Source organism: Myotis lucifugus, unplaced genomic scaffold, assembly GCF_000147115.1.
Source record: "Myotis lucifugus unplaced genomic scaffold, Myoluc2.0 scaffold_471, whole genome shotgun sequence".
In the NCBI taxonomy this organism is placed as follows: domain Eukaryota; kingdom Metazoa; phylum Chordata; class Mammalia; order Chiroptera; family Vespertilionidae; genus Myotis; species Myotis lucifugus.
The window spans coordinates 318,987-327,081 of NW_005871519.1; the positions used below are offsets into that span (position 1 = coordinate 318,987).

Below are 8,095 nucleotides of genomic sequence, written 5' to 3' on the forward strand. Positions count from 1 at the left end.
CTGGGCCGCTGGGACGGTCACTCCCGCCCAGGCCGGGGCTCCCATCCTCTGCCGGGAGGCCGGGTTCGCAGATATATTACAACAAAATCACTAATTGGAAAATGAAATTGTCAATAAAGCATCGCCCCCCCTCCCCACGTATACAATATCCTTAAATATTAAGATATTTTATTAGGCCCATTTCCTAACAATAATTTATTGCAATAAAACAGACACCACAGGTCCCCTTAAATTGTCTTTTCATAATGAATAAATTTAAGCAGGCTAATTAATATATAAACTAGCCCAATTTGTCAAGTTGATTTGTATTTTAGTTAATTGTGAAAGTAATTACCACACGGTCAAATTAACAGCTTTCTGGAAATGACCGAGCCTGACGTTTTATTTCCTTCCTGGGTGAAGAAAATTCATTTTTCCAAGCTCTTGATGTGATGAATAAAAGTCATAAATCTGGGTGATTGGTGCAGGCAGAGTCTAAATGGCTTCATATTTCATTTTAGGTTTAATAGAAATATTCATGCTCTGTTTTAATGAAATTAAATTGAGGGGGGATGGGGCCAGGAGGTGGCGGTGGCCGGGGCTTAAAGGGACAGAGCACATTTTCCTCCCCTGCCCTCGGTGGGCAGGCAGGACGCCCAGGTCACCTCCACGCTCCTGTGCTAGAGTCCGAGGCCCGAGGCCAAGGCCTGGCCAGGGAAGTGGAGGCAGCAACTCAGGACCCCAACCCAGGTGCATCCCAGGGCGGCCAGTGCCCGCCCCACACCTGCTGAGGCCACTGACAAGGCCAGGTCACCTGGGGGCTGGGCAACGCTGCCTGTTGTCATAACTCAGGCCTGAGCTGCGGTGGGGGGTGGGGTCAGTCCCCTTTGTTGCCTGGTGGGGACACACAGGAGGACATGCAGCCTCAGACAGATACTTTGTGGGGGCCCCCAGGCCCCTCACTCAAACCCTCTGCTCCCGCCCCCTGCAACTTCCCGCTCAACGCTGCTGCAGAGTCCACCTTGCCTTGAAGGTAATCAGAGTGAACAAGACCGCCAGGGCCCAGGACAATCACCCCAAATGAGACCGCCAGTGCCCAGACAGTTGCCCCAAAGCCTGGGTGGCAGAGCCCCCCACTTGGTCCTCAGGAAGGATGTCTTCAGACTCAGAAACTTTGCTGTATCTGTTCCAATCACAGTTGGGGGGTACATGCTGTCAGCCACTCTGGGCACCTGGTGGGGGGAGTAGGGGGTCCCTCAGCATGCCTGGGTCCCCCGACTGTCCTGGCCCCAAAGCCCCTTAATGGGGCTGACCTGTGACTTGTTGATTTCCCCTGAGCAAATAAGGCTTTGATGCAGTTCCAAGCAAGAGTAGTTAGCTGATGAATTGACAAAAACTAATCAGCTTTATTGGGAAACAGGTTAAGGGCACGGGCGTGTCAATAATTCTCAGCCTGACCCCCTCATCCATTAGCCGGAGCCAGCTGATTGGAGTAAGAAGACCCTCTCACATTTTGCTCTGAAATTGCTTTCATAAACTCGCCATTATTAGCAGCCGGTGCGAGCAGCTAATTTAGAGAAGACATCCCAGGCATGTCACATCTATCATCCGGGTTTATGTATCATTATCTCATTTACAGAATGTCGCAGTGTAATATGTGTTTTTGGCAATAGGCTTGGCCGGGTGCCTGGGCTGCGGCTCTTTTTAGCAGCACAGCGGGAGCCTCCTGCCCCCTTTGCCACCACCAGTCCTGGGGACCCTGGAGGGCGTGGGCCCCAGCTGAGGACTCTTTCCTGGTGCGCAGGGACAACTGGGTCCACGTGCACACAAACACACACGCACAGACTGTGACACCCTGGCGCCTGCTCCCTCTTGCGTGGCCCTGGATCGAAGCCCAATGTCAGGATTTGCTCCACCTGGGAGCCGGCAGGATGTGAGTTCAAGATTCTGCCCACGCCCTAGCCGGTTTGGCTCAGTGGATAGAGCCTCGGCCTGCGGACTCAAGGGCCCCGGGTTCGATTCCGGTCAAGGGCATGTACCTTGGTTGCGGGCACGTCCCCAGTGGGGAGTGTGCAGGAGGCAGCTGATCGATGTTTCTCTCTCATCGATGTTTCTGACTCTCTATCCCTCTCCCTTCCTCTCTGTAAAAAATCAATAAAATATATTTTTTTAAAAAATATTCTGCCTGGGACCCCCTCCCCGGAGCAGGGCAGCGGCAGGTGGTGGGGTGTGGTCCGCTTCCCCTGCTCCAGGGACCATGGTCTTACTGAGCACCATCCAGGCCGACCTGGGGGCCCAGGGACAACCGGGGGACAACCCACCACCAGAAGGTCCCGCTCCGCCCTCCCTGGCTCCCTGGGCGGGGAGCCTGACCTTCCCTGCCTGGGCCGCCACCGTCCTCCCTGTGGGCCTGGGTCTGCAGCCCAGACGCGAGGCCACCGGGAGTGGCCACCTGTTCCGCTTTAATTAGTTTAATGTAAAGGCCCCTCCCGGGGCTCCTGCAGTGACAGCCTCAAGGAGCCGCTGGCCTTTCAGTGGAATTTCCCAGATGGGCTGAGGGGAGGCCAGGGCGGTCACCAGGGGCCGGTTAACGAGTTCATTAGCCAAATTATCTTGCCCTCAGCACTGGGCCCAGGAGAGAGGGCGCAGGGGTTGGGAGGGGGTCTTCCCCACCCCACCCTATAACCTCCACCCTCTACCCCCACCCAGCAAGGGGTCCGTGTGCAGGCGAAGGGAGGAGACACACACGGACACACGCACACAGGCACGTGGGTGTCAGGAGGAGGGGACCCCGGACCCAGCGGTTTCAGCTGCCATTTCCACCTCCTGTCACCTGAGCTTCCTCAGTAGGAGCCCAGCAGGGTCAAGGCCGTGGGAAACAGTGGTTAGAATCACACAAGGAGGAGATGATGACAAATAAGGAGACTGTGGGACCTGAAGTCAGAGCCTGGGCCCGGCATGCTTTCCGCAGGTGCCGGCTGCTGGCTGACACTGTATGGGAAGGCCCATGGAAACACATGAATGCGGTGACCAACCGCTTGGGGCATCCTGGGGGGTCCCGCAGCTTCCCTCCCCTCCCCACTTACTATGTATGTGTTTGCTGCTTCAGGGTCTCAGATTCCTCTTGGGTGAAGTCCTCCCTGTTCAAATGGGGGGGGGGGGGGCAGCAGGGGACTCTAGACAGACCTGCCCCTTCTGCCCTTCAGACCCCACTCCCCACCAGCCCCAGGAGGAATGAGGACCCTGGCAAACCAGCCAACGCTTGCATATAGGGACCCTCCCAGGTCCACCCCCAGCCTGAGATCTGTCCCTGGGCCTGAGTGTGTATCTGTGGGAAGAGGCAAGGGCAGGCCTGGAAAAGGGGAACTTGACCTCTTTTGCCCATCTCAGGAGGGATCCAGTCCCAGTCCCCCTCTCCCGTCCCCTTCACTCGCCCCCTCTCCCTCCCCCCCCCCCACTCTCTCCCCCCTTCCCTTCCGCAGCCACTGCTTCTGCCACCTCAGCAATTGCTAAATAGACCAATTAGCAACGACTTCCTGCCATTACCCGCCGCGGAGTTGCACATTAGCGCGACCATTCGGCCATAATTTCGCGTCAGACGGCACTAAAAAGTTCAGGCACTGAGGCGCGAAGTCGGCTGAACCTCGGCTGCTGTTGTGTTTCTTCCCAGCCTGCAGCCGGGGCCACGCTCGGCGACCGCCCTCCTCCCGCTGGGGGTGCGGGTGGGGGACAGAGAAGCGCCCTGCACAGGCTCACAAACGCCACCCTCAGCCAGCATTTTCGCTGGTGGCCCGCCTGCTGGGGCCCTCGGAGAGTGAGTCCTGGGTGAGCAGACGGTGTGCTGTCCTTGGTCTTAAAATAAGACGCGCCCCTCGACAGCCCTGACAACCTCGGAATTGTAGGTCAGAGTGGGCGCTGGGGAGAGGGCCGTGCAGCTGCGGCGGCTGAGCGCCCCGACCTGGGTGGGTGTTGGACACCTTGCCCTGACAGCAGTGAGAACCTGCAGTGGCAGTAAATTAAATTAAAATCCTGCAGCAACAAGTCTTCTCCCGGGAGTTTCCAGAATTCTTGGGGGGACTTGGGAGCCGTGGCTGGGACCGCTTTGGGGCTCCTGGGTCAGAAGGAAACCTGCAGACGGTGGATGCTGCCTCCATCCCAGGGGCCCAGCGCTGGGGCGCCCGCGCCTGGCCTGCCCCTGCCTGCGTGTCCAGGGAAGCAGGGCGCCTGCCCAGGGTCTGAGCAGAAAGCAGATGTTTTGTATCTGGAGGAATTTTCCAAAAATAGAAGGCCCGTAGATGGCTGGGTTTTTGCATCTAAATCCCGCAGCATCCACCAGCCCCAGCAGCGAGCCCCCGTTGGGCTGGCTGTCTGCATCTAGGCCCGGGTCGGGCAGAGGACAGGCCCGAGACACCGGGACCGCGGTGACCCGAACCCAGGCGCCAAGAGCGAGGCCGACTAGAGGGGGAAGAGGGAGGGGAAGCGGCGGGTTGGAGCGCGGGTCTGCGGGCCCCAACCTTTCCAAACCTTTTAGAAGCCCAGCGCCGCGGGTCAGGGAGGAGGTCAGCAGATCAAAGCGCATCGCTAACCAGGTGGTACCTCTGGCCCTCCGGGCGGTTGGGGGCGGGGACACCTGCGCGGACCTGCCCCGCCCCGCGAGCGCCTTCCGGTGACCCCGCCCCATCGCCCAGCGCGCTTCGCAGGCCTCCGGCGCGGAGCGGCCTCCGCGGTGCAGCCGTGACGCGGTTCCCCGCGCTCGCCTCCGCCCGGACGGAGCTAATCCGGACCCGCAGGCCCGCCGCGCCCTCAGCCAGCATTTTCGCTGGTCGCCCGGCTGCCTGGGGTCCAGTCCCACCGCCGCCCTGACCCCAGGCCGGTCACGGAGCGGCCCCGCGCCTCCGTTCCCCGACGCAAACCCGAGAGGGTAAACTGCAGTTCCGTGATCACACCTCCCCACGCCCAGACAGGGCTGCGGCAGGTGCGGGGGCCCTGGGTTCGGGTGGGGAAACCCCCGCTGGGTAAGGTGAGTTCTGCCAAGGAGCCTCTCCCAGCCCCGGGCCTGGGGGGCCTGCCTGTTAGCGCCGGGCGCCCCCCACGCCACGCGGAAGGAAGCTGGTACCGGGTAACGATGGTGCCGCCCCCCATCCTCTGCGTGAACGTGCGCGTCTTATGCCCAACTTCACACAGATGTGTATTTATCTGGACGAAATTTCCAAAAACAGAAGGCTCGTAGGTTGCTGGGTTTTTACACATTTAAATTCTGCAGCATCCCCCTGACCTTTTAAAGATATAAATATAAATATAATCTTTCCAGACGGGAATAGGCGTGGATTACAACAGCTTTTTCTTTTGCGATTGTTTGCATAAACCTTCCCCTTTCTGAGCAGCGGGAGAAAGGGCGCTGCCGGAGACGCTCGGAACCTCAAAGGAAGACCGTGGGGAGAGGGGGAGGCCAGGCCGGGAGCAGGCGGGCGGGGGACTCACAGGGGAGGGCCCAGGGCCGGGATGGGAGCCGCCCGCCCAGAGGCTGCCCTGAGAGGAGACGTCGGCTCTCCCGCTGCAGCCCTGCTCCGAGGCCCGAGCCTTCCTCAGGCAGCGGGCTGCGCAGTGCAGGTGCTGGACACCAGAACAAACCCCCGCTCCCCAGAGCTGCCTCTCCCACAGCTGCACACAGAGCCTCCCACAGGAGGAGATGTGGTCACCTTAAAGCCCTGTAGCACCGGAGTCCACTGGTCCTAACACCACCAACTTCTCTAGACAAAGAAATGCACATTCACCTAAAGTTTAGGTCCTAAACGAAGGAGCGGCCTGCGGGTAGCCTGCAGCTGGAGGGCGGTCAGGCCCCGGGGAGCAGGCTGGGCACCATCACTGTGGCCTGGGTTGAACCAGATGAGCCTGAGCTGTGGCCTCCTGACGCGCTCTCAGCTGGACCCAGGGGTGGGGGGGAGGGTAACGGGGGAGAGGGGATTTGGGGGGCTGAGAGGGAGGTTACTAGGAACAAGAAGGGTGACGGTATTCCTCTGGGAGTCACTGAAACACTGGCTTTGTTGAGGAAAGGGGTGTTTGGGGAGTGTAGACTGCACACCCATTCCCAACTGAATCGGCCCAAGAGCGGGTGTTTGGGTAGGAGAGAGGGCGGCGAGCTCCAGGATCAATGGGGAGTGGTGACTTAGTTGGCAGTCACCCCACCCAGCCTCGGAATCTGTGCCCTTGGGATCGATGACCGTCTCAGCAGGTGGAGGAGGGGGGAGGAGAAAGGCCCTGCCTTGGAGCTAAGGCCTGTCTGAGGGCCCCCACTGCCCTCCTGGGGGGCAGGGAGACACTCTCCCTGGAGAGTGAAGGGTGTCCTGCCCAGAAAGGGGAGCTTGGAACCCCAAAGGCAACAGGTAGGAGGAAAGGGGGGCAGGGATGGGGACACTGGAGGGCAGAGGCAGAAATGTGTGGCCCCTCTGTCAGGCCTGGGCCCAATCCCAACGCTGAGGCTGTTACCTGTGGGGGACGGTTACCTTGGGGGACAATCTCAGCCTCTTGAAGCTGAACTCTGTGAAACGGAGGTGGCAAACCCTTCTAGTGTCCTAGTGAAGATGAAAGAAGATCACTGTAGACCGCTCACGGCCTGTAGCAGGTGTTCCAGAAATGTGAGTGCTCCCCTCGCTCCACGAGAGGCTGGGCTGCATTCCTATTTGCTCAGAAAGATCTCATCTACGACAAACACCCTGTCGATGCTGTCACCCATCTGCAAGTGGACACTGGTTTGTGCAAAGCGCTGTGGCACTTGCTCGGGTTGCTGCCAGCCACTGCCCGCCTCCTAAGGCCCACCGGGCTCTGCTGGTCCCAGGACGCCCCTGTGAGAGGAAAGAAACTGGGCTCTTGACAATGGAATCCCTGCCGTCAGCTCTCCCCGAGGTAAACGCCTTCCAGAAAAACAACAGGGCCCCACACAGTATTTACCTTTTTAAAAACCCTCCTGTAGCAACCTGACCTGCTCATTGACAAGTTTCCTGCCCCAATTGTCCTGCGCCCCGCCCCTCCTGCCCTTTACTCACCTTCCACCGCCTGGGAAGCCCGACTTCAAGAACCTGAAACTCCTCCCCATTCCCACACCTGTCTGGGGAGATAACTGGGTCTCACCGAGCTATTGACAAAGTCTGGTGTTGGGGGCCACCTGCCTGTTGATTCTTTCCGCTTAAAAAAGCCCCTTGAAAGTGCTTTTACTGTAAATATTTGAGGCGTATGGGGGGGGGGGGGTCTGAACTCTCACTCCATCACCGCCGGCCTCGGCTGGTTTTCCAGGGCGCTGCGGGCAGGAGGCGAACGAACACGGGCAGCATTTTCCTGCCAGGGTCCCAGCGACCAGCCTCAGGACCAGCTCTGCCCCTGCACGCCCACCAAGGACCGCCCCAGGCAGGTGGACAGGTCTCCGCGCCCGCGGTCCTGGGCTCTGCAGCGGCGGGAAGGCACACTCACGCACACACGCACAACACCTGGAACGCGCGGCACTTTCCAGAGGAGGTAAGGAGGTGACACCTGCAGAGGGTTGCGACAGGGGCACAGACCGCTCCTGTGCGCCGCGGAGACCCAGGAGCAAGGCTTGAGGACCCCAAGGTCCTCTTTGCTCTGCAGTCACTGAGCAGAGCGGCTAGTTCTGGGAGCAGCGTGGGCTCCCCCACGGAGAAGTGGACAAACTCAAGTGCTGACGAGGAGGCAGGGGAGGAGGTGCTCTGCAGGCTCTGGGTGACCCGAGCGCAGAGGGGAACAGCGCGACTCAGGGGCTGGGGCTGGGCAGTCGCGGGGGCCCCGCGGGGACCCAGGAGCACCAGCGCCCGCCATCCTGCTCAGCACCCGCAGGAAGGAGAGCAGGAACCCTAGATTGCGCCGCAGAGCTTCCCACCCCTGGTCGCTGCTCCCTCCCTGCCACCGCTGCCGGGCACCCCGGGCTGTTTAGGACCTTGCAGCGCAGGGGCGGGGCGGCAGGCGGCTGCGACGGTGACAGGTGCGCCCAGCGGCCAATGGCCAGGCCCGCGCCCCTCCCCGGGCCCCCGCTGCGCGCGCCAATCCGCAGCCGCGCTGCGCTTCAAGTGCGCGCAGGGGCGCGGGTCCCCGCCACGGCGCCAGCGGC

The 8,095-nt window shown here is 60.4% G+C and overlaps 1 protein-coding gene across 1 annotated transcript in view; it reads left to right on the top strand.

The window, feature by feature from the left end:
- MNX1 (motor neuron and pancreas homeobox 1) overlaps positions 1-8,095 on the top strand; it is a 42,232-nt gene that overhangs the window by 29,634 nt on the left and 4,503 nt on the right.